The following is a 24,444-nucleotide window of genomic DNA, read 5'->3' on the forward strand; positions in this document are numbered from 1 at the left end:
GATATTAGAATGGCTTTGTTGGGGCGAGGAGATTTTGGGTGGCATTTCCCCTTGCTTTTGTCTATTTGCTAAATTTTCTTTACTATGTCTTTTAAATAAATATGTTCTCCTCCTGCCTACTTCTAGACCAGTTCATGAAAATAAAAAAATAAACATACTGCTATCAGGTTCTTAATTAAAGGCAATTTGCAATGGAGGAGAACTTTTTAAAAGTATGTAGAAATGATGTATATATTATGTATAAATATTCATAAATCTATAGACCTGAATGGAGCCAAAATATTGTGCGACCCTAACAATCACCAAATGCAGATATGAATTTGCATTTCAAAATCCCCCAAATGCTGGAAGAGTACAGAGGTGGGCAGAGATGCTCTGGAATAATTTCCAGGAAGATCAACGATGAAAAAGGACGTTTTAGAAATTCAGTCATCCCAGTAGATCTACATCTCCGTCGTCAACTTTATTATTGTGCTTGAGCTGGGCACAAGGGCTTATATCCTCTGGAAATTGTCCAGCCTGGCAGCACTGGTGCTGAATCCCTCTTCATGGTGTGTCCTGTGTGTGCCCCTGCAGTCCAGGCACACGTGAGAGGGGCTGCATAAACATGGGCAGTTGGAATTGCAGAGGTTGGAAGACATGCACAAATTCAGGCCCTAAAGTGTTAATACGTTTCAATAGTGATCCAGCTGGCCCCTGTCTGCTCCTCTCTGCGTGCATTTTTTTTCAAGTTTCAAGATTTTATAAAATCTCAGAAAAGCTGCTTTGGGTCTTGCAAGTCCCTTCCTAAAGGTGAAAGATCACCTATCCCACCCATGGAAAAAATATATTCATGCACATGAAGAACACAGATGGCATCATTTTGCCCGTGACCCTTATGAGGACCAAAAAAACCCTCCAAATAATTCCTGGTTGAAGAAGCTAGATAGTATATTTATCAACAAGCCTGGAAGAACCATGCTTTGAGCCGAGCTACCCAGGTTTCAGTGCTGGATTTGGCTACTGTATCAGTTAATGTCCTAGCAGGATATTGCTGGCACATTCAGTCTAGGTACTTGGAGGAAAGTTTTATAAAAGGACAACAGAGTAGTGTGATGGGTCACTTTGCCAGCCCGAAGGCTGAAGGGAGGAGAAGAGGGAGCAGTCACAGAGACAGAGATGGAGAGAGATGGAGAGAGATGGAGAGAGATGGAGAGAGACGGAGAGAGATGGAGATGGCAAGAGGGAGAGGGAGAGAGAGAGGGAAAAAGAGCACAAGAAGTGTGTGGAGGAGGGATGCAGCCAGCCCTCTTTCTTCCCTCGTTCTGACCTCCTGGCACTGTGCCCCATTGTTGGAACCCAACTATGCAGCCAGAGGGCCAGGGGGCCTGTTTGGGCAGAGCCAGAGGTCTCCTCTTGGGGCACAGAGGAAGGTGGAGGAAGAGGGGTCTGTTGGACAAACTGAAGACAAGCAGGTCAAATGCTTTTCAGAGATAAAGAAAAATAAGGTGGGCTCTGTCTTCTGGGAAGTAATGACTACAAAACATGACTTTTATTTATTTATTTATTTAATTTTCTTTTTTATTTTTTTTCAACATTTTTATTGGAGTATAATTGCTTTACAATGGTGTGTTAGTTTCTGCTGTATAACAAAGTGAATCAGTTATACATATACACATATCCCCATATCTCTTCCCTCTTGCGTCTCCCTCCCTCCCACCCTCTCTATCCCACCCCTCTAGGTGGTCACAAAGCACCGAGCTGATCTCCCTGTGCTATGTGGCTGCTTCCCACTAGCTATCTATTTTACGTTTGGTGGTGTATATATGTCCATGCCACTCGCTCACTTTGTCACAGCTTACCCTTCCCCTTCCCCATATCCTCAAGTCCATTCTCTACTAGGTCTGCATCTTTATTTCCATCTTGCCCCTAGGTTCTTCATGACCATTTTTTTTTTTTTTTTAGGTTCCATATATATGTGTTAGCATACGGTATTTGTTTTTCTCTTTCTGACTTACTTCACTCTGTATGACAGACTCTAGGTCCATCCACCTCACTACAAATAACTCAATTTCATTTCTTTTTATGGCTGAGTAATATTCCATTGTATATATGTGCCACATCTTCTTTATCCATTCATCTGTCGATGGACGCTTAGGTTGTAAAGCATGACTTTTTTTTTGTTTTTAAATATATTTATTTATTTATTTATTTATGGCTGTGTTGGGTCTTTGTCTCTGTGCGATGGCTCCCTCCAGCTGCGGCAAGTGGGGGCCACTCCTCATCGCGGTGCGCGGGCCTCCCACCATCGCGGCCCCTCCTGCCGCGGAGCACAGGCTCCAGACCCGCAGGCTCAGCAATTGTGGCTCACGGGCCCAGCCGCTCCGCGGCACGCGGGATCCTCCCAGACCAGGGCTCGAACCCGCGTCCCCCGCACTGGCAGGCAGACTCCTAACCACTGCGCCACCAGCGAAGCCCAAGCATGACTTTTAAAAACTGGAAACAGGGGAAAAGATTCTCCTTAAATGTGGAAATTAACGTGAAAATTGTGTTTGTCTATAGAGTCTGCATTTTTCTGCAGACACACACATGACACACTTACAGGTAGTCTATATACTGGTTCTGCCTAGAGAATTACAGGGAATAGTGATTGATACACTCAGGAAACAGGCTATGAGACAATAAGTGGCTACATCTAGGCCTACTTCCTGCCCCTGAGACATTTTCATAATAACCCAAGAACTTTCGGAAAACACAAAGGACAATTTGAAATTTAACTGTTTATCATCAGCTGCCTGGGAAAATATGCCCCCAAAAGTGCAACCCCAAATATATCTGAACCTATTCTCCAATTCAGTATCACCCAGGGAATCTATGGGATCCTTGTAAAAGCGCTCAGTCCAGACCACTTAAGATGCCAATCATACCTTACCAGGCATCTGCATACCAGCCATATACAATCCGTAAGACCATCTTGCATGTATTTAGCTCTTTTTTTTTTTAATTTTTATTTATTTATACTTATTTTTGGCTGTGTTGGGTCTTCGTTTCTGTGCGAGGGCTTTCTCTAGTTGCGGCGAGTGGGGCCACTCTTCATCGCGGTGCGCGGGCCTCTCACTGTCGCGGCCTCTCTTGTTGCGGAGCACAAGCTCCAGATGCGCAGGCTCAGTTGTGGCTCACGGGACTAGTTGCTCCGCGGCATGTGGGATCTTCCCAGACCAGGGCTCAAACCCGCGTCCCCTGCATTAGCAGGCAGATTCTCAACAGCTGCACCACCAGGGAAGCCCCCTGTATTTAGCTCTTTACAATCTCCAAAGAGGTTTAAGAGCACACTGGTACCCAATCATACTCCTTTGCTATTTTAGGAGGCAGGGACACGATTGTCTAATTTGTTTCTCTAACCCATTGCTCAGTAAACACAAAGTGCCCAGCTTACAGCTGAGTAAATGTTTGCCAGGTTGAATTGACCTAAAAAGCTCTGACAGGCAGAGCAAAGCTGATAAGCTGAGCATGCAAAGCTTTGGTTTCTTCTCTGTGATGAAGTAACTCTAAACAGAGCAATGGAGACTTCTAGTTTTGCGAGCCAGACCCAAAAAGGAAAAGTCTGCAAGAACTAACCTCTGATTCTGTGGAGCACAGGATAGTGGGCTCAGGGAGAAGAACTGGCCTTGGGGTGGGGGTAGTGACTATAAGGGTGACAGTGGGGGGCTGTGGGGCTCTTCTCACGTTCTTTTCTTGTAATGGGTGCTGATCATATGGGTGCCGTTCAGCTTGTGAAAATTCAGAGTCATACACTTATGCGCACTTTTCTGTAAATGTATTTGATGTCCAAAAAGTTTATATAATAGCAATCTTTTACAATAGCAATCCAACTTCAAATAATAGAACCTCTGAATAACCTGAAGTTGTGTTTACCCTTGAACATTAGTTAATTAATTGAGAGCCTGGGATTCAGATCAGGTGGCTTGGGTTGGAATCCTGGCCGGGCCACTCCCTAATGGGAGGTCTTGGCTACGTTACATAACATCTCTGAGATTCTGTTTTCTCATGCGTAGAGTAGGCAGATAATGATATCAACATGACTGAACACAGTCATTTCTCAACAAATGGTTGCTAGTCCTCTCAGAGTTGCTGTGAAATCTCAGTTGCATACAAATGCTGTAAAATCTCAGTTTGCATACAAATCTCAGTTGCTGAATTTAGATGTGCAAGAACTTCAACTTTCTTTCTGCTTCTATACCTGGTTTTATTTTATTTTATTTTTTTAAATTCTTATTCCTTTGGGTAGCAGAAACAATCTCCGTCATTTCAGTTTTCGTGCCCTCACCCTGGGATTATGTCTGAGATTCCGGTGACATCTATATTTCTCCACACTGTATCTGCTCAGCTGTTCTCACTCCCACCTGATGTGGGGTGGTGTCCCCACAGATTCTGTCAGGCTCTTTCGAGTTCTCTTAGCTGCTCCTGTGCTCCTCCGGGGAACATGGGGTTATTGTACCGCGCCTGTTCCTTGCCAAGGTGATAGTGCTATGTGAGGCTGTCTCAGGCTGTCAGTCTAGATATGTGCACATTTTCTACTCTTGACCCACCAGCACCATATCTAAGAAAGTGGTTTGTCTTCCCCCCAGCCCTGCCCCTGCCTATCCTGCCTCAGCCTATGGAAGGAGCAGGTCACAGTGACCCTTGTGTTAGCAGAATGGCAAAGCTGGTGTAACACAGGGATTCTGAAAACCAAGAGAAGTTTATTTCTCTCTCTCCCATGTAATGATCTGGGCTGTAAGGGCTGTTGGGCAACCTGTTTCATGACGTCATTCGGGGAATGAGGCTCCTTCCACTTGATTATTCTACCACCCCTTAAAGTATGTATTTCTTCCTCTCCATGGTCAAAGTCAGACTCAGCCATATTCATGTTCCAGATCACAGGTTGGAGAAGTTCAAGCAAGTCATCCCTTTTAAGCAGGTGAGGCAGAAGTTACTCAGAACGTTTCCCCTCACAATCTTTTGATGAGAGCTTATCTCACGACCACCCCACAGGCTTCTCCAAGCCTTCCTTCCAACTATGCTCTGTACTGTTTTTCTGGTAGATAGAGCACCTTCATCATTCCCAGTGGTGTTTATTTTCCCTTTTCCATTACTTGGTGTCCATGGAGAACTTGGCCTGCTCCTTAATTGGCTTTGAGAGTGAGAAGATAATGGAAACTATGGAAGTAGAATCAACAAGACTTGACAACCAATTATAAATAGTTGGTGACTATTTTAGATTCCACGCATAAGTGAGTTCATATTTGTCTTCCGTGTCTGCCTTACTTCACTCAGCATACACCAGCCCCAGGTTTAGCCATGTTGTGTAAATGGCAGGATTTCCTTCTTTTTAAAGGCTGAATAACATTTTATTGTATATATGCATTATATCTTCTTTAACCATTCATCTCTTGATGGACATTTAGGTTGTTTTCATATTTTGCTAATTGTGAATAATGCTGCAATGAACTAAAATAGTCAAACTCATAGAAGCAGGGGGTAGTGGGAGGAGGAAATGGGGAGATGTTGGTCAAAGGGCACAAAGTTTCTGTTGTGCAAGATGAATAAGTGCTGGACATACTAATGTACAGCAATGTGACTATCGTTAACAATATTGTATTGTATACTTTAAATTTGCTAAGAGGATGGGTCTTAAGTTTCTCATCACACACACACACACACAAAAGAAGGAAAATGGTAACTATGTGGGGTGATGGATCTGTTTATTAACTTGATTGTGGTGATTGCATGTATATCAAATATCAAGTTGTACATCTTAATTATATAAAATTTTTATGTATCAGTTATATATCAATAAAGCCAGAAAAATGGTTGGTAAAACAGAAGGAGGAATTGAAGTTTTTTGTTGTTGCTGTTGTTGTTTTTTTAAATGTAGAGCCTGGAGTGACATGAGCTGATATGGGAAATACCAGAAGAGGAACAGATTTAATGAGAATTTAAAAAAATAATAATCAAAATAATGATAATAACAATGTCTGGCATACATTATGTACTGAGAATTTTGAATTTCTTACTCCATTCAATCTTCAAAACCCACTTACTTATTTACAGTCCTCCCTCGGTATCTGTGAACCCTCGTGGATACCAAAATCTGTGGATGCTCAAGTCCCTTGAAGTTGGCCCTCTGTACCCATGAGTTCCACACCCGAGGATACAAAGGGCCAACTGTACGTGTTTTCCTAATTTAAGGATGAGGAACCTGGGGGCACAGTGAGTTAACACAAATTGCCTAAGGTCATGTGGCTTGAAGCAGCAGCGCAGAAAGTGCATCTTGGCCCTGGAAATCCAGAGCCTCTGCATGTAATCCCTGTGCTATACTGTAACCCCTTCTATACTGAGAAGAATCTGATTTTAGAATTAGGGATGACATGTCTGGGAAGCTGGGAAAATTCAGTGCCTAGGAGAGATGATGGCTGAGGGTGTCTCAACAATCGAGGGCTGGAATCATCTGGAAGCATCTATTCATCTTTCTTTCATTGATGTTGACTGCTTGCCGGAACCTAAGCTGGACTGTCAACTGGTGCACCCACTGGTCTTTGTATGTGGGCTGGGCTTTCTCACAGCATGGCCACCTTAGATGATGTGGATTTTTTTTATGACAGCTTATGGAGAAAGTGTTTTATGTAACTTTGGCCTAACCAGCAAGCTGCATGGAAGCTGCATCACTTTTCTGAAAGGTATGGTAGTATTAAAATAGGTCCACACATATTTTGATACTCCTTCCTTCAAAGAGTGGCACCTAGGCTGCCGCTGCCATGACTCGGACTGCAGACCAGCACCCCCGGGCTGACAACTCCGTCGCTATGAAGACGTGAAGGAGGACAGCAACAGAGGGGAATTCGCAGAGGGATCCAAGATCAACGGGAGCAAGCATCAGCAGGGTGACGCTAAAATGGTTATTAGAGGCTTGAGCTGGGATACAAGCAAGAAAGATCTGACTGAATGTCTGTCTTGATTTGGAGAAGTTGTAGACTGCACAATTAAAACAGATCCAGTCGCTGCAAGATCAAGAGGGTTTGGATCTGTGCTTTTCAAAGATGGTGATAGTGTTGATAAGGCACTGGAACTGAAAGAACACAAGCTGGATGGCAAACTCATAGATGTTAAAAGGGCCAAAGCTTTAAAAGGGAAGGAACCCTCCAAAAAGGTTTTAATAGGTGGATTGAGCCCAGATACTTTGGAAAAACAAATTAAAGAATATTTTGGAGCCTTTGGAGAGATTGAAAATATTGAACTTCCACAGATACAAAAACAAATGAAAGAAGAGGATTTTGTTTTATTACATATACAGCTGAAGAACCAGTAAAGAAATTGTTGGAAAGCAGATATCATCAAACTGGTTCTGGGAAGTGTGAAATCAAAGGGGCACAACCCAAGACATAGGCAGCAACAGAAGCAACAAAAAGGAAGATGAGGTGCTGCAGCTGGTGGACGAGGTGATACTAGGGGTCGTGGCCGAGGCCGACACAGCACTTGTGGCAAGGCATCCCAAGGGGGTGGCAATCACCAAAATAATTACCAGCCATACTAAAGGGGGATGTTGGAGAAAACAGGCAGAGATTGCTAAAGTAACCCATCCTGCAGGACGACATTGAAGGTTGGTCTTCTGTTGATCTAAGATGATTATTTTGTAAAAGACTTTCTAGTGTACAAGACAAAACTATGTCCAACTGTGTATGGCCACCAATTAGTTTTCTTTGTTTTTACTTTGTCTTTTGCTATCTGTGTTATGACTCGATGGGGATTTGTGTTTATACAAATTTTATTTGTATGATTTCATGTTAAACCTCAAATAAATGCTTCCTTATGTGATTGTTTTTCTGCATCAGGTACTAAAGAACTCTGTAAAAGTGTAATTTTAAATAAGCAATAATTAAGGCACAGTTTGTTTTGTAGGGATTGTTGATCCATAGGGAGAAATTGTGGTGCTTTATGAATAGCCAGTTACAGTGTCTACCCTGTTCCCCTCTTTTGTTAGGTGTATTCCATGCTTTAAGGCTTCATTTCCCTGTTAACTGAGGCTTCCATCATACCTTTAAGTAATGTTGTTTCCTCTCTGTATATCTGGAGACTTTGTCACGAAAGTTTCCGTGGTGTAGTTATAGCGTTCTGATTAGTGGAAGCCTTCTAGTGGACCATAAGTCTTCTGGTTTTATTTTGAAAAGTAACTTTTTCTTTTTAATTTATTTTTATTTTTTTAATTTTTGGTTGCATTGGGTCTTCGTTGCTGTGCATGGACTTTCTCTAGTTGCAGCGAACGGGGGCTACTCTTCGTTGCGGTGCGCGGGCTTCTCATTGCAGTGGCTTCTCTTGTTGCGGAGCACGGGCTCTAGGCGTGCGGGCTTCAGTAGTTGTGGCACGCGGGCTCAGTAGTTGTGGCTCGTGGGCTCTAGAGAACAGGCTCAGTAGTTATGGCACATGGGCTTAGTTGCTCCGTGGCACGTGGGATCTTCCTGCACCAGGGCTCGAACCCGTGTCCCCTGCATTGGCAGGTGGATTCTTAACCGCTGTGACACCAGAGAAGTCCGAAAAGTAACTTTTTAATGGCACAAAGCATGCTGGTAGCTCCTTTGATGAATAGAAAATATTTTACATTGTTCTTGTCTCTGGAAAGGCGTTTGTTATGATTTGCTGTATTCAGTGGTCTGCTAGAAAGATCTTTGGCTAATCGTAATACCATAACTTTGTTTTCTTGATTAAAATGTCCACATATATCCAGGGGAAAAACACTTAAACTGTGTTATAAGAGCTACAGTTTAAGAATATCAGATGTAGTTACATTTAACACAAGGATTTTGGCAAATAAGTATGAAGTTATTAAAGTTTGAACAAAAGTTAGATTAAAATATTTGAAGTAGTGGCTGAGTAGCTAAATTGTATACTATTCTATATTGGTATTCTATTGTATTCTAGTATCGGTATTATGTCACAGCAAGCACCAAACTGAGCAAAATATTTTCTGTTGGGGCATTGTTAGGGAGCTATACTGGTTGTTAACTGTGATGTGGTGTGAGTTCTTGGAAAAAGTCATGGTAGCAGGTATCGTCATTTTTAGTGCAGTTAGTGCATGAGCTCCAGTAGTTAAGCATATCCATATTCAGACATAAGAAGGAATAGTGGGCAAAGGTATTCCTTAAATCTTATGTAAATGCAAATCTAAGTGTGACCAAGTCATGTCATTACAACAGATCTTCCTGGTGCATTAAAGAGAAAAACGGTTCAGCTCTAGATTTTGGAGGATGTCCTGGGTAAATTTAAGTTTTGAATTTTACATTCAGTGTAGTTATTGAATTTAAGGTTTTTGTCTTTTTTTCTGTGGTTCCCTGCTAGCCATTAGGATTGGCATACATATTCACATGTGGAATAGTTGACCTCACCTTCATCCAAGTGCAAATTTTTTTATACTAATGAACCTGCCTTTTTTTGTTTTATTTGGTGCCTGCAACTATCTTTGTTCCAATGATGTTTGTACTTGCTGGGCTATCAAGTTACCATGCTTTTGGGCTTGTTTTGCTCCTGTTTTGCCATTTGACCTTACACCTAGGCCAAGTACCAATGTTGGCTATTGCAAGGGATTAATTCTTTCAACATGCAACCTTAGGGAACAGAAAGGAGATTTTCACTTTAAGTTATGTTGTCAAAGTCAGTAGGTGCTGTGTCTTTAGGGCAGTGAATCCTGTAAGTTCCAATTTATGATTAGGTGACAAGTTGACATTGAGATTGTCCTTTCCTTGATCAAACGCCTTTTTTTTTTTTTTTTAATTAATTTATTTTTATTTTTGGCTATGTTGGGTCTTCGTTTCTGTGCGAGGGCTTTCTCTAGTTGCGGCAAGTGGGGGCCACTCTTCATCGCGGTGCGCGGACCTCTCACTATCGTGGCCTCTCTTGTTGCGGAGCACAGGCTCCAGATGCGCAGACTCAGTAGTTGTGGCTCACGGGCCTAGTTGCTCCGTGGCATGTGGGATCTTCCCAGACTAGGGCTCGAACACGCGTCCCCTGCATTAGCAGGCAGATTCTCAACCACTGCGCCACCAGGGAAGCCCCCGAATATATGCTTTTTAAACAAACAAACAAACAAACAAAAGTTGGCACCTAATTTCCCTCCCTTGAGTGTGGAATGTACTTAGTGACTGACCTCTAATGAATAGAATATTGTATAAGTGATGGTGTGTGTGTGATTTTCGAGATTAAGACACAAAGGCATTGGGCCTTCTTCCTTGCTCTCTCTCGAATCACTTGCTCTGGGGGAAGCCAGCTACCATGATACTCAAGCAATCCTATGGAGAGACTCACATGGCAAGAAAATTAGGCCTCCTGCCAGCAGCCATGTGAGTGAGCCCATCTTGGAAGCAGGTCTTCCAACCCTAGTCAAGCCTTCAAATGACTATATCCCCTGCTGATATCTTGACTGAAACCTCATAAAAGACCCTGAAACAAAAATCACCAGTTAAGCCACTCCCAAATTCCTGACCCATAGAGACTATGGATAATAAATCTTGGTTACCTTAAGTCACTGATTTGGGGGGTAATTTCTTGTGAAGCGATAGGTGACTGATATACCAAGCCTCAGAGGTCATGGAACGTCATTTGCTGCATTCTATTGGTTAAGGGCTCAGATTCAAGGGGAGGGGCACTGACCTAGGCACTCAGTGGGAAGAGGGTCAAAATGTTTGCAGCCATGGTTTGAACTGCCATAGAATGTTTAGTTTAGTGTACCTGCAAAATATAATTGGGGAGACAGCCACCAAATACCTAGAAATGCAAGTCCTTTGCAGCACATGTAACATTTGTAATTAAATAATCATTTGTGTAATTTCTGGATGGATTTCTGTTGTCCTACGGGAATGTGGATTTGCATCTGTTTTGCTCATTCCTATCCCTAGAGACTTGCACAGTGCTGAACGGATACTACATGCTCACAAGGTATCTGTTGAACAAATGTACAAATCTTTAGGTGATCAGGATGTTATGAACGTATATATCTGGCCCTGGAAGTGTTTTTGTTTTTTGAATTGTTATCCCCAAATAAAATTTCTGAATAATGCTTGAAAATATATAACTCATTCTTTACATTTGTATAGGATATGCTACTATTTATTACATTTTGATTATCTCCGTTTATGGCTTCTCAAAAAACAACATGTGAGATAATTTTAGGAATTACATGGATGGAGTTTTAAACTTTTAATAGCTATGTGATTATTTTATTGCATGTTAAAAAGTGAAAAAAAGACGAAGTGTGTGAATTAAAGGAAAATATTAGGTAAAGAATAGAATAGGTAGCATGCAGACATGGTAAAAATTACAAAAGTTTTGCTTAGATGACTCAAGTTGGGTAAATATCATGAGGCTGATCTTCTACAGTAAGACATGTAATCTGTGGTGGAGATCATTTCACCTCTGTTTTACAGAAGGTAAAACTGAAGCTTAGAAATTACAACATGGTGCTTTTTCCACTCTTCCAGGCTACATGTAATGCAAGCAACCTGCTTTAAACACTGCCTTTCAGTTCCCTGTAAACATATAGATATGAGGGTTGTAAGCAATCCCATCTGCTAACACATTATACTTTTATCCCACCTGAACAAATGTGGAGACTTCACAGTTCTTAAATGATGACAGTAGAAGTCTTCACGTCAGTCAGTGAGATCAGATTTGTGACTTAGTGTTTCTTAGCTCTCTCTCATTGTTGCCACTTAGATATCAGCTAAGCTCATCTTTCATCATCAGAGTCTTGCAGCTCTGTTGAGTTTTAAGTGAAAGAGGCAAGCGACTAGACCTAGAGGTCATTTCTTGAGAGCCATTTATGGGAGAGGGAGTGTATTCGTTTTCTATGGCTGCCTTAACAAATTATCGTAAATTTAGTCACTTAAAATGATATCAATGTGTTAAGTTATAGTTCTGCCTGTCAGGAGTATAGATACAGCATGGTCTTCTGCTTAGAGACTCACCAGGCTGAAATCATGTTTTGGCAGGGATGTCATCCTTTCTGGAGGCTCCGGAAATGTATCTTTTCCCAAGTTCACTTGGTTGATGGCAGAATTCAGTTCCATACGGTTGTAGGATTGAGGTTCCTGTTTCCTCATTGGTTGTGGTTGAAGTTTATTCTCAGCTTCTAGAATCTACCTGCATTCCTTGGCTTCCTTCATCTTCAAAGCCAGCAATGGTAGCTCAAGTTCATCTCATGCTGTAACCTCCCCTTCTGTCTCATCTCTGCTTTCACTGGAGACAATTCTCAACTTTTAAGGACTCGTGTGATTAGATTGGGTGCACCCACATAATCCAAGATAATCTCTCCATGTTAGAACCAGCTGTAGTCTTAATGACATCTGTAAAGACCCTTAACAGCAGTAACTGGATTCGTATTTGATTGAACAGCAGGAGACAGGAGTCTTGGGGGAACATCTTTAAAATTCTGCCTACCACAGGGAGTATCTTGTTTTTTTTTTTAATAAAAAGATATTTTATTTATTAAAAAAAATTTTTTAACGTCTTTATTGGAGTATAATTGCTTTACAATTGTGTGTTAGTTTCTGCTATATAACAAAGTGAATCAGCTATACATATACATATATCCCCATATCTCCTCCCTCTTGCATCTCCCTCCCTCCCACCCTCCCTATCCCACCCCTCTAGGTGGTCACAAAGCACCGAGCTGATCCACAGGGAGTATCTTGAACAGCAGCATATAGATACCTAATGACTCAAAAAACTAGTTAATTGCTCCATATACACCAAAGATTAAAGCTGAACCAGGGAGGGCATAATCAGAAAGGATATTCTTATTTAAACAGGGGAAGGATGTGAGGCCACAGCAGTTACTGGTCCACAGTGGTTCTGAAGCCTCCTGGGCAACTGTTGTCGGGTGTCCCCCTCTGGAAGTAGGTAAAGTTCCTTGTTTCTGTCCCAGTTCTGCTCCCGGGAGTAGTTCCCAAGTCTGCTTCCCCCCGTGGCTCTGGAAGATGTTGCTTCCTCATCATGCCCCTTGCCCATTTCTGATGAGGGCAAATACGCCGTTTTGGGTGGCTAAGCAACTTTCACTACCCGTTTCCTTCTTGCAGAAAGTCAGGGACCCCACGGTCTTCTTATATTTCAAGTCATCTCAGTCTCTCTCTTTTTTTAAAAAATAATTTTATTTATTTTTGGCTGCGTTGGGTCTTCATTGCTGCACGGGCTTTCTCTGGTTGTGGTGAGCGGGGGCTACCCTTCATTGCAGGGCCCGGGCTTCTCGTTGCGGTGGCTTCTCGTTGCGGTGGCTTCTCTTGTTGCAGAGCACGGGCTCTAGGCCCACGGGCTTCAATAGTTGCAGCACATGGGCTCAGTTGTGGCACGTGGGCCCTAGAGCACAGGCTTCAGTAGTTGTGGCACACGGGCTTAGTTGCTCCACAGCACGTGGGATCTTCCCGGACCAGGGATCAAACCCATGTCCCCTGCATTGGCAGGCGGATTCTTAACCACTGCACCACCAGGGAAGTCCCAGTCATCTCAGTCTCTTGTTAGTCCAGGCTATAGGGACTTTGTCAATATGCTAAAAGCCTTTGTGTGTTTTTGTTGTGGGTTTTGGAATGCATAGGGTTTTCTATATTTGATTCTATTCCATTCCACCTGCCCAAAGTCACACCCATAATTCTTTCAAGCTATGTTTCTCTCTGCAGACTTAATTACTGCTAATTTGGGCATTCAAGGCTGCTGTGGGAACATGCTCATAAGCTTCTCAGGAGCCCTTTTGTTGAGCAGTGTGAATTGTTTAAGTGGGCATCCTGCTTGAAGGCAGAGGGTGGACTTTCTGACCTCTCCAGGTCTCTATTAAGGATGAAGTCCTTATGAAGGAATTGCCTGGAGCCTGTCAAGGGGCTGCTTTCCCTTGAGCTGCTCTGCTCTCCTGCCCTAAGTATAGACACACAGTCACAGTCATCACTTAGAGCCCCTTGAGAAGCCCAGGGATGGTGCTGGTACTTGCCGGCCATCAGCATCATTCACCATAATCCTTTGTCATCGGATGAAGTCTCCCAGCCAGTCTCTGCCTTTTCCTTCACTCTCTCTTCCAGGCTATCACTTGCATTCAGAAAATCTTGCCAATTGGCCTGGGAACAAAAGCCTGTGGGAGACCCCTGGGAAGAAGATGCCTGTCACCAAGTACATGCCTTAGTTACTGCTGTCACCTGGAAACAGCCACAAGGACTAAAGCAAGTGTGTGAATCAGGGGAGCATGGAAAGCTGTGTCAGACCATCTCATGCTGGGAGTTCCTGAGCTGTCTGGGTCAAGGAGCCCCAGCAATTGTCCGTCACTGTGTAAATTTGCCCAATGTCTGCTGCGTACTTGGCAAAAGCACTGGTTTTCAAGGGCAGCCAATGCTGGCAGGTAATCAGTATATCTGAAAACCCTCTTCTATTGGGAATGGCAAATACCTCTACAGCTCACTTTGTGCTGATCTCTTCTAGATTGAGTCTACTAGTAATATTTCTATTATGCAGAGCAGTTAAAAACACAAGGTTAATTCTGGGGATACGGAATAAGTCTTTCTAAGTACCAGATCTATGATTTGGGTAGTTGCTACTTGGTGAATGCTAATATATATCTATCTCTTTAGGGTGATTTAGGCTTTGGTTTGCAAACCAGGCAGAATAGCATTTTAAAATTATAGATTATCAGACATAGTGCCAGAAGATTCTGATCTTGTAGGCTTTGGATGGAGTCTAGAAACATGTGTTTTAAAAAGCTCTTAGGCATAATAGTTATATACAGTTAGTTGCTGTAAGAAAGAATCTCTGTATTTTAGTGGCTTTATACAACTGAAGGGTTTTTCTTGCTCGAATATCAGCTTAGTGATTGTGTTCTTTTGAGTGGTGGGTAGCTTTCCTCCATCTGATGACTCAGGGATCCAGGCTTCTTTCATCTGTGCCATAAAGAGGACATGAAGTAATCATGGCAAAGGAACTGTAGAAAGAACCCGTTTCCTGTAGGGCTGGGGAAACAGAGGAAAGAAGCTGAAAGTAGTAAAACATATGAGAGCTCCCACAGAGCAGAAACTCGGGACCTGCCACTCAATTAATTGCTGCTGCTGTCTCTAAGCTTGGAGAAAGAGCCCAACAGAGCTGGGACTCAGACCTCTGAGGAGGGGTGCTGGCCGGCTGGTATTGCCAGCCTGGATGGGGCATGATGAATCTAGTTCTGCAAGCACTAGAAAAATTGCAGACTGGAGTCTACAGCTGCTGATGCAAGAATAAGCTGTTTCTGCTGGGGTGAAGGTCAAGGCTGGGTGATGCTGGCAGGAATTGGAGACAAACAGGAAACCCACCAAAAACAAACAGCAAGGAGCAAGTCTCTTCTTCCTTCTCAGACTCCCAGTTTGCCAGTAGAGCTCCTATCAGCAGAACCAAAGAGAGAGCCAGACGGCAGAGCAGAAGCCCCAGCCCCAGGCCCAGCGTTACAGAGCAGAGAACAGCAGCGTGGGTTTGAAACTGAGAAGCAATAACTCGATAACTGGCCCTGTGAAGGGTCTTGGGGTTGGAGACAGAGGGCAGCCATTACCTTCCCGTGCTGGATTTCTTCCCTTTGTCCCCTGAGAGCTCCTCTCCACCCTTCTCCCCCTGCTCAGTGGCCCGGGCTGCTGGCCTGTGTGAGACACAACAGGCTGCCTGGCTTCCCAGCTTCTGAGCACTGGTGAGAGGTGGGAGGAGAGGAGGCAAGGGAGGCTGAGGCATTTATTTATTCACCTAACTCCCTGGCTGTGGGTTTGCTGGTCCTTTCCCAGAGCTCCTTCTCTTTGCCCCTTCAGGCCATCGGGTGACAACATCACCTGGCTGGGGTCAGTTCCAGAATACCGTGCTGCTATCCTACGTGGGTTCTCAAGAACCTGTTGCCATTTCTGAAAAGAGTTTCTTTGTTAGATGTTCCTCACGTTGACCTAATTTAAGGTGCCACGGTCTTTCTGGGACCCTGATGAGAGACAGTGTAGGCATGAGAGGAAAAGGGCGGCACCATTACAGGGAATCAGAGAGGGTAGCTGCCCGGAGACAGTCCCAGCTGTGGCTTTCTGTAGAGGGACACAGCCCACGGGGTGACTGGGGAGGGAACAAATAACCTAATCTCATTCTCCCTCTCCTGACCTCCTGACTTCCTCTGAGAGCTCCCCCTGGCCAAGCCCAGTGGGAAGCCAGCTGTGAGGTTGCTATGAAGGTGGTCCTCACGGGACAACTTCCTTGGTGTCCGGCCAGGTTGAGGAAAGCTGGAAAGTCGAACTGGTGGGGCGAGCAGAGGAGATCCAGCCCACAGTGCACCTGGGATGTTTGACACACAGACCAGATCACATAAAACACTACATTCCTCTATATGCCAAACATTTTCAATAATCATCAGAAATAATTATTTTATTCTTGATGCATTTTTTAGTTGCAAAACAAATAATTCACAATTTAGAAAGAAGAATATATTTCAGTGTAAAGCTATCATTCAAATTCAGTAAAATATACGAATGAATTTAATTTTGCACTTACCAAATAAAAATAATATACTTCATGGTTTTAGATTTTAAACACAAATTTAAAACTCCAGTGGTCATGGGCAGTGAGAGAATTGCAGTAACCCAAGTTGTGTTTCTTCTTCTTTACAAAGATTGCACTGTCATGGTCTATTTTGAATTTACTATTTAAATGCAGACAGATGTCATACTCCAGGGTTTCGGAGGAGTAAGCTATATCCTAAGAGAGCTTCAACAGTTCTAAACTGTGAAAAATTTATCCTTCAAACAAATATGTGTAGCTGAACCTACATGTGTTGGGACTGACCACTACCTGGAAGTTCTCTGAATTAACTTACACATAGACTATAGCGTTTCTCAAAGGCTTATTTATGAAAAGCATACTCATTAGAAGCTTCCGTATATATTATTAAAACTCAACAATAATCACAGCGATAGTTCAGAACTTAGACCAACGAAAGTTTTCTTTATTGATTTTATTTAGACTTTCCAGGGCATAGTGATAGTAAAAGCAGATCAGTTAGGGGTGGGTTTCATGACTGTGTTTAAACTGTCCAGGTAATGCCTGCCCTGGGTTGACTGTTCCCACTGCCCTGCTCTTGGTTCATTAGCCCATCTTCTTTGCTCTAGATGTTCTTTCTTTGCATCGTAAGTTCCGCTTCTCACAGTTTGTGCTTCCTCATAACTTAGGTCACACGAGATGCTTCCAGGTGGTCTCACCTTCCCACTTCAGCTCCGCTGTTTCCTTTCTCAATCTCCCAGAACTCAAATCCCTGCAAAAGAAATCCTTATTTGGCCAATTCATCTTTTCCGGAGCAGACCATGTCATGGGTTTTTGACTAGTGTGTGAATTGACACTATTGGGTCAGGGACTTCTGTCTGGTTCCTAGAAGAGGGTGGGGTCACCTGATTCAAATTATGGCTTCCTGGAAGGGGCTCTGAGCAGTGCAGATTTGGAGCCTGGCAAGTGTTATGCCAAGAAAGTTAAACACACATAGAAATCCGTAAAGGCAAGGTAAGAATTCTTTTAAGTATAGTGGAGGAGCATTGGATGCAGAGTCAGGTGAGTTGGGGTTTAAATCTCTTCTCTGTAAGTCTAATATTTTCTCATCCTTGGTTTGCTTAGAGTGTAATAGTTGTTTTCTTTAGGAAGAGCATACGAGTAATAGAATTCTCAGCTACAGAAATGGCTGAAACGAATAAAGGTTGACCCCTCACCCCCATAACAAGTCTAGCTGCAAGTGGCTGTTGGCACTGGTTCAGAGGCAGCTTCTCAGAGTCTCTTGGCTTTTCTCCTATGCTTGTTGTATCACACTTGCACGATGGCTCTTGTAGCTATAGACGTCCTGTCCCTTTCCAGGAAGAGAGGAAGAGAAAGTGGTGGTGATGGACTCACGTTTATGCCTCTAACTGGGAAAAACAAAAGGCTTCCCAGAATCCCCACCAATGTCTCACTGGCCAGGAAGGTGTGCACGGCCACCCCTGGCCACGGGGTAGGCTAGGACAGGGGGTGTTTGCCGGGGCTGGACGCATGGCCTCCCGAAACAGAACTGAGGCTCTGCTAGCAGCAACAAAGGAGAGGGAGTAGATATCAGGGAGGGGTAAGGTGGAGTGCAGTCACAAAGGGGTTAATTTGATCTGCTTCCTTATAGGGTGGTTGGGAGGATGAAATATATGTGAAATGTGCCACGGGGCCCTTTTCAAAATGAATACTGGCAGCTTCCCTACGTGATCATTCTATTCATGTATGCATGCTTTCTTAAAGACAGACCCACTCACCCCTTTCTTTCACCTTACCTTGTGATCTACCAAACGAAACTGAATGTGGCTTGACCCTGCCTACCCTCTAACCGTCTAACCTCATCTCTCCCCAGGCTGCCCGGTGCTCACCACCTTCCTCTGATAGCACGGCCCTCCTTCCAAGGTCTGTGAATTCACTAAGACTTTTCTCACCCCAGGCCTTTGCTTTTGTAATTTTGCTCTCGTGGAACAGATGGTCCCCTTTCTGTCACCATTTGAGAGAAATCCACCCTGACTCCCAACCTATGTGAAAAATCCCCATTTTGTTCATTCCAAGCACTGAGAAGACTCTTCATTCCAGTATTGTCTATAGATTTTCATTTATCTACTTAATGATGTAACATTTAAGGGCATGGGTGCTAGAGCCAGACCGTCTGCCACTAAACTCTTCCTAGCTGTGTGGTCTTGGGCAGGTTACTTTAATGTCTTGGTGCCTCTGTTTTCTCCTCTGTAAAATGGGGATATTAATATCGCCTACCTCATGGGATGGTGAGGAGGATTAAATGTGTTAGGTGCTTAGAACAGTGCCCTGTGCACAGCAGGGCACTCACTATGTGAGTGTTAAATAAATCGAAGAAATAACATATATTTCCTCCATCAAACTGATACTCTAGGAAGACAGTGCCCATCTCTGTTCTGTCACTACAGCAGCTGGCGCAGTGCCAGACCATGTCACCATTGCTGTCGCCCTCGTGGCTGTTGTTTTCCACCAAGGGGGTATGAAGTATTCGTTGAATGAATGAATACATAAATGAATAACCAAGTGATGTTCTCAGTGAGGGGGAGGAGTAACAGAATAACCTGGTAACTAAAACTAGCCCATTGCAAGAGCACTGGCTTCCAGGAAGAACTGACAGCTAGATGTCTCTGGCTCAGCTGGGAGTTGAAATCTGAACCCACTTGTGGGGTCTGTTAGAACTGAATCCTCCATGGCAAAGCGTGGGACTTGCATGGACCATTCCCCAGAATGTCCTGCTTTGCTTCCCAGACAACAGACACAGCGATTGCGTCCTCTGAGGGGACTGCTATGTCTCAGGCCACCCAGGAAACAGAAATCAGCCTCTGTGAGGGACCACAGCGCACGCTCCCACCCATTTGGAAATCCGCAGCACTGATTAGGTGTCTTGCTCACTGACCCCGCCACCCTGGTGACAGATGCTTCCCTGACTAGCCTGAGCTCTGGTCCCCGTCACCCCTTGGGGCTGTTCTGACTCTCTCTGAAGAGGATTTTTCCAAACCCCAAAGTGCAGCAGTTTTATGGGCCAGCTGCACTGCGTTCCCTTTCAGAGGCAACCAAGGCTCTTAAATCACTTGAAAAGTACGTCCAAGTTGCGCCGTGGAGACTCAATCAGGCAACTGTCTGCTCCACTCATTCTCCTCCAATGCTGCGTCTCAGAGGAGCCATTAGAAACCCAGTAAAATAGATCTCGGTCACCCTGGCTGCCTTCCAGGGCCTGATGGTCGCCCGCCTCTGAAGCCTTTGTGGAGCCCTGACCATTTCCTGTGACCTCTGGGCTCCCCAGCTCACAGGTTAATGCTCAGCCCCCTGTCCTCGGAGGACCACTTGTTTGTCTGTTTCTGTTTGGCGAATGGCCTCAGGGTCTCTCCCTTTCCTGCTCCGGCCCAGCTGGAAGCCTCTTTATTAACAGTTTGTTTGCAAGCTCATGGTGGTCTGTGAACTTGTCTGAAATTTCCTGGAAGGGAAACAACTGCTGCATCCAGAACGTGAGTCCCAGAGGAACATTCTGGCAGTCTCTCTTCACACAATTCTCAGTCACGCTCTCTGGCCATCCATCCTTCCTTCACCCTGCACACCACACACCGTGAGAACATATCCCTGTCCTCCATTAAAGGCTTCCAGAGCTCCTGATGAGGAAGAGAAGACTTCTCCCCCTAAAAAGGGAAGCGTGTGATGGTACCTCTTATGTGAAGGGTGTTGCCTTCCATGAGGTTCCTTAAGGAGAGTTTGAGGAAAACTTCGATGTCAGCCTCTTAGAAGCTTTTTTTTTTTAAATTTTATTGAAGTATCGCTGATTTACAATGTTGTGTTTAATTTCTGCTGTACAGCAAAGTGACTCAGTTATACAGATATATATTCTTTTCTATTACGGTTTATCACAGGATACTGCATATAGTTCCCTGTGCTATTTAGTAGGACCTTGCTGTTTATCCATCCTATATATACTACTTTGCATCTGCTAATCCCAAACCCCCAATCCATCCCTCCCCCCACCGCCCCCTTGGCAACCACAAGTCTGTTCTCTGAGTCTGTGGTTCTGTTTCTGTTTCGTAGGTAGGTTCATTTGTGTCATATTTTAGATTCCACATATAAGTGGTAGCATATGGTATTTGTCTTTCTCTTTCTGAATTCCTACACTTAGTATGATCATCTCAAGGTCCATTCACGTTGCTGCGAAAGCTTTTTTGCTGTTCGTTTGCTTGTTAAGGAAAATTTCTGTCCCCACTGAGGTCTGGTTGCTAGATCCAAGCCATTGGCTGAGGAGGGGGGAGAAGAGTGACAATGACAAATACTTGCTTTGGCAAAAATGCCTCCAACAGAGCCCAGTCCTGTCCATCAGGGCTGGCAGTCACTCTGATCCTTCCACTGAGGTGCCCGGATTCACTCCCTAATTGGCTCCTGGGGTCACCCCACTCTGTCCTCGGCAGCGGCATCCATCTCCGGTGACAGGCCTGTCCTGAGGGAGGAGGACCCAAGCTTGTGCCCCGGTGGTGGGTCTTGGCTAGAAGCATGGGAGGTGACAAACCCTATAGAAGTTACCAACATGTCCTTACATTACTTTAAGGTTAATGCGGTGAAACCACCTGAAGATGCTAATAGCTTTTTGACTTGGAAGGGAACTCAGGAATGAGCCAGGTCACTGGGGCTCAGGGCTTCCTTAGTCACAGCAAACCCCCCTCCATGAAATCTCACTGAGCAGGCCTGGGGCTGCCCATGAAGTGGAGGAGGGTTTAGACCCCACAGAGTCACCTCCTCATTTTCTTGGAAGTCCCTGAGGTTCTTGCTTCAAACGCCTAGAACTCTAGAGCCTGCTTTGAAAGTTATTCATTACCTTGGAGCCCAGTGTGGCCCAGTGAACCCAACTGGCTGGCCCAATGTGATAGTTACTTGGGGGCCTGGGCGCAAGTGGAACCTAAGTCCCTTAATGTCGGATTTATACACTTACAAATGTTTAGGCCATGTGTAACATTTGACCACATTTGTGTTAGACTTAGCCCTGTGGTGAAATGGTTCAATGCTCATCCCACTTCTTTTTTCATTAATTACCCTAATTTTTTTAGTTGGTGTATTAGTTTGCTGGGGCTGTCATAACACAGTACCACAGATGGGGTGGCTTAAACAACAGAAATTTATTCTCTCACTATCCTGGAGGCTAGAAGTCTGAGATCAAGGTGTCTGCAGAGTTGGTTCCTTCTGAGGCCTTCACTCCTTAGCTTGTAGACAGCCAGTTTCTCCCTGTGTCTTCACATCGTCTTCTCTCTATATGTGTTTCTGTCCAAATTTCCTCTTCTTATAGGGACACCAGTCACACTGAATTCGGGCCCACCCTAATGATCTCATTTTAACTTAATTACCTCTTTAAAGACCCAATCTCCAGATACAGTCACATTCTGAGGCACTGGGGATTAGGATTCAATATATAAATATGCTGTGTGTGGGAGGGGGGAGGTGTACACAGTCCAGCCTATGACAGTTGGCTAAACTTCACCTTTTAGTGATTAATTCAAAGAAAGCATATGGAAGCTATATTCCTTGAATTCTTGTACATTTAAAAACATTTTTCTGTAGGCTTATTTCCAGGTCACTTTTTCCTTTTAAAACTTGGAAGGCATTGCTCTATTGACTTCTAATCTTGCAAGTTGTTATGGAGAAAGTTTGAGGCAGACCGAATTCCTTGAATTTCTTTTTCCAGCTCCAACTGCCAGACACACAAGGGACACCATTTAAGACCAGCTCCGGCCAAACAACAGGAAGACTTCTGCCTCATGAGTGACCCCAGGAGAGACCACTTTTTTTTGAACCCAGTGCAAACTGCTGACCCCCAGGATCTTTAGCAAATAAAATGGATGTTCTTTTCAGCTATTAGGTTGGGGATTCTTTGTTACTCAGCACTTGATATCTGACACGCTGAGCCTCCCGACACACAGGATTCTCCCTGAATTGCAGGGCAGTTTCTAAAGACTTGAGCTTATTTGAGTGGGTGAGTAGTTTTAGCCTTTGTTTCTCTCCAGCCAGCAGATAGCAACTGCTATGGGGCTCTTCATAATGCAATGTGGAAACTCTTCCATCATGGCTCATCAACAGCCTGCTTCCTGCAAATATGGGGAGTCTGAGTGAATCCTGTCCCAGCATCACCTTCCAAACTTCTTATTTTTTTCCCTCAACTTCTTGTAAGGGACAAACCTGGCTCTGCTGATTCTGGTTCCCACCATCTCTCTAACCATCTCCATGCACTCGTGTTTGAATAGCAGCAGGTTTGGCAGCCTTTCTCCAGATACTGCAGCTGGGATCAGCTGGGGTCACAGATGTTGCCTAGTTTCATCGCAGAGGAAGCTGCATTTCTGTTTCTTGATTTTTGGGGGTGTGGGGTGGTGGTGGTGATTTTCTAAGAAGAAAGAGGCAGTTAGTTACATATTTGCTCTGCCATTTAAATAATAATAAATGTTTAGATTAATAACAATATCATTCCTATAATATTATATAATAAATCACATTATTTAATACTATATATAATAAATAAAATACATTATATGATATTATTATAATAATAAAGAATAATAAAAATTTAAGGACAAATATGGGGGATTAACATAGGATTGTCAACTTTTTATTTTATCTCAAAAGGATATTTTAAAAAGCAGCTATTCTTTACTATCATCATCCTTTCACTTTCATTTTAACACCTAATTGCAAAGCACATAAACTCAGAAAAAAGGATAATCCTCCTTACGAGAGAATTAATAAATGATGTACATTTTAATATTTATGTTTATGGGAAATATATTAAACTTTGGAGATGCAGAAAAATTACAACTTAAAATCAGAGTTTACACAATTTTCCTTTAAAAGTGGTCTGTCAAGAATGTGAGCTTACAAACTGTAAAGGAACATTAATCTTTATGTTTAGGAAGAAACTCATCTCTCTCCTTTCCTGCACAAAGTAATTATTACAGCCTTAAAGTCATGACGATTATTCGGTGCTGCATCCGGTTTCATACTTCCTTATCTTAACATAATAAACCTTCATAATCCCCTCTGGCTCAAATCAATTCTGCCTTTAGGTTCTGTCGGCACTCTGGATAAACTCCGTTGTCTATTTATAGGAAGGCGTCCAACAGAATTGGGGTCATTCCCGAGGTAGGGGAAGGACTTTGCGGCAGAATGAAATTCACCAGCACCCAACGACTTCGTCTCCCCTTCTCTCCATCGCTGCCTGCCCGTCTGCGATGTGGGCAGTGGTTGCTGGGACTTGCTGTGCAGGCACAGACTCTCAAAGCTTTGCCTCTGGATCCAGTCACCAGACAGCTGCCAGGGGTCGCGCCCCCTCCCCCTCCAGCACTTAGTAGCTCCCGATTAAATGTTTGTGGAATAAGAAGTGAATGGCTCATCGCAAGGCCCACGTAAGTCTCCTCGGGGCTACGTGCTGAGATGCCTGTCGTCCTGGCATCCCTCGCAGGGCCTGGCTCACTAAAAGCCGCCTCGCTTCTCCAGCTCCGGGGCAGGGATTCCCTTAGGACACATGGGGGGCTCCCAGGAGGTGGACACCGAGACAAGTGCAATTAAGGTTACTTTCTTCTTCTTTTCAGAAAAAAGGAATGAAGAGTCATTTAGAAACCCAAGGAGAAGGTCTGGGAGGGGCTGATGGCAGAATGGGCAGTGGTGCCCGAGGACTGCCCCTGTCAAAGACTCTGGGTCGTTTCGTGGCAGCCCCAGGGACTCTGCTGTACCCTGGGTGTGATGGGGCCCCCTTCCCACTCACACACAGAATCTAGAGAAAGGTAAACCTTGTTCTCCAGGGTGGGCCTTATGGCTGTCCCTCTGATCGATGGCCCAGCAGAAAGGCACGGATAGATTGAAAACAAAGTCTGTGGCTAAGAACATGAACGGGAACTCTCCTCTGGG

General features: G+C 44.0%; 1 pseudogene across 1 annotated transcript; it reads left to right on the forward strand.

The window, feature by feature from the left end:
* Nucleotides 1–6,770: 6,770 nt before the first annotated feature.
* On the forward strand, nucleotides 6,771–9,755 carry LOC309658009 (heterogeneous nuclear ribonucleoprotein D-like pseudogene; annotated as a pseudogene). Its single transcript has one exon. The product of its transcript is annotated as a heterogeneous nuclear ribonucleoprotein D-like pseudogene (transcript).
* Nucleotides 9,756–24,444: the final 14,689 nt, after the last annotated feature.

This window comes from Balaenoptera physalus (genome assembly GCF_965194825.1).
Source record: "Balaenoptera physalus genome assembly, chromosome: 3".
NCBI lineage: Eukaryota > Metazoa > Chordata > Mammalia > Artiodactyla > Balaenopteridae > Balaenoptera > Balaenoptera physalus.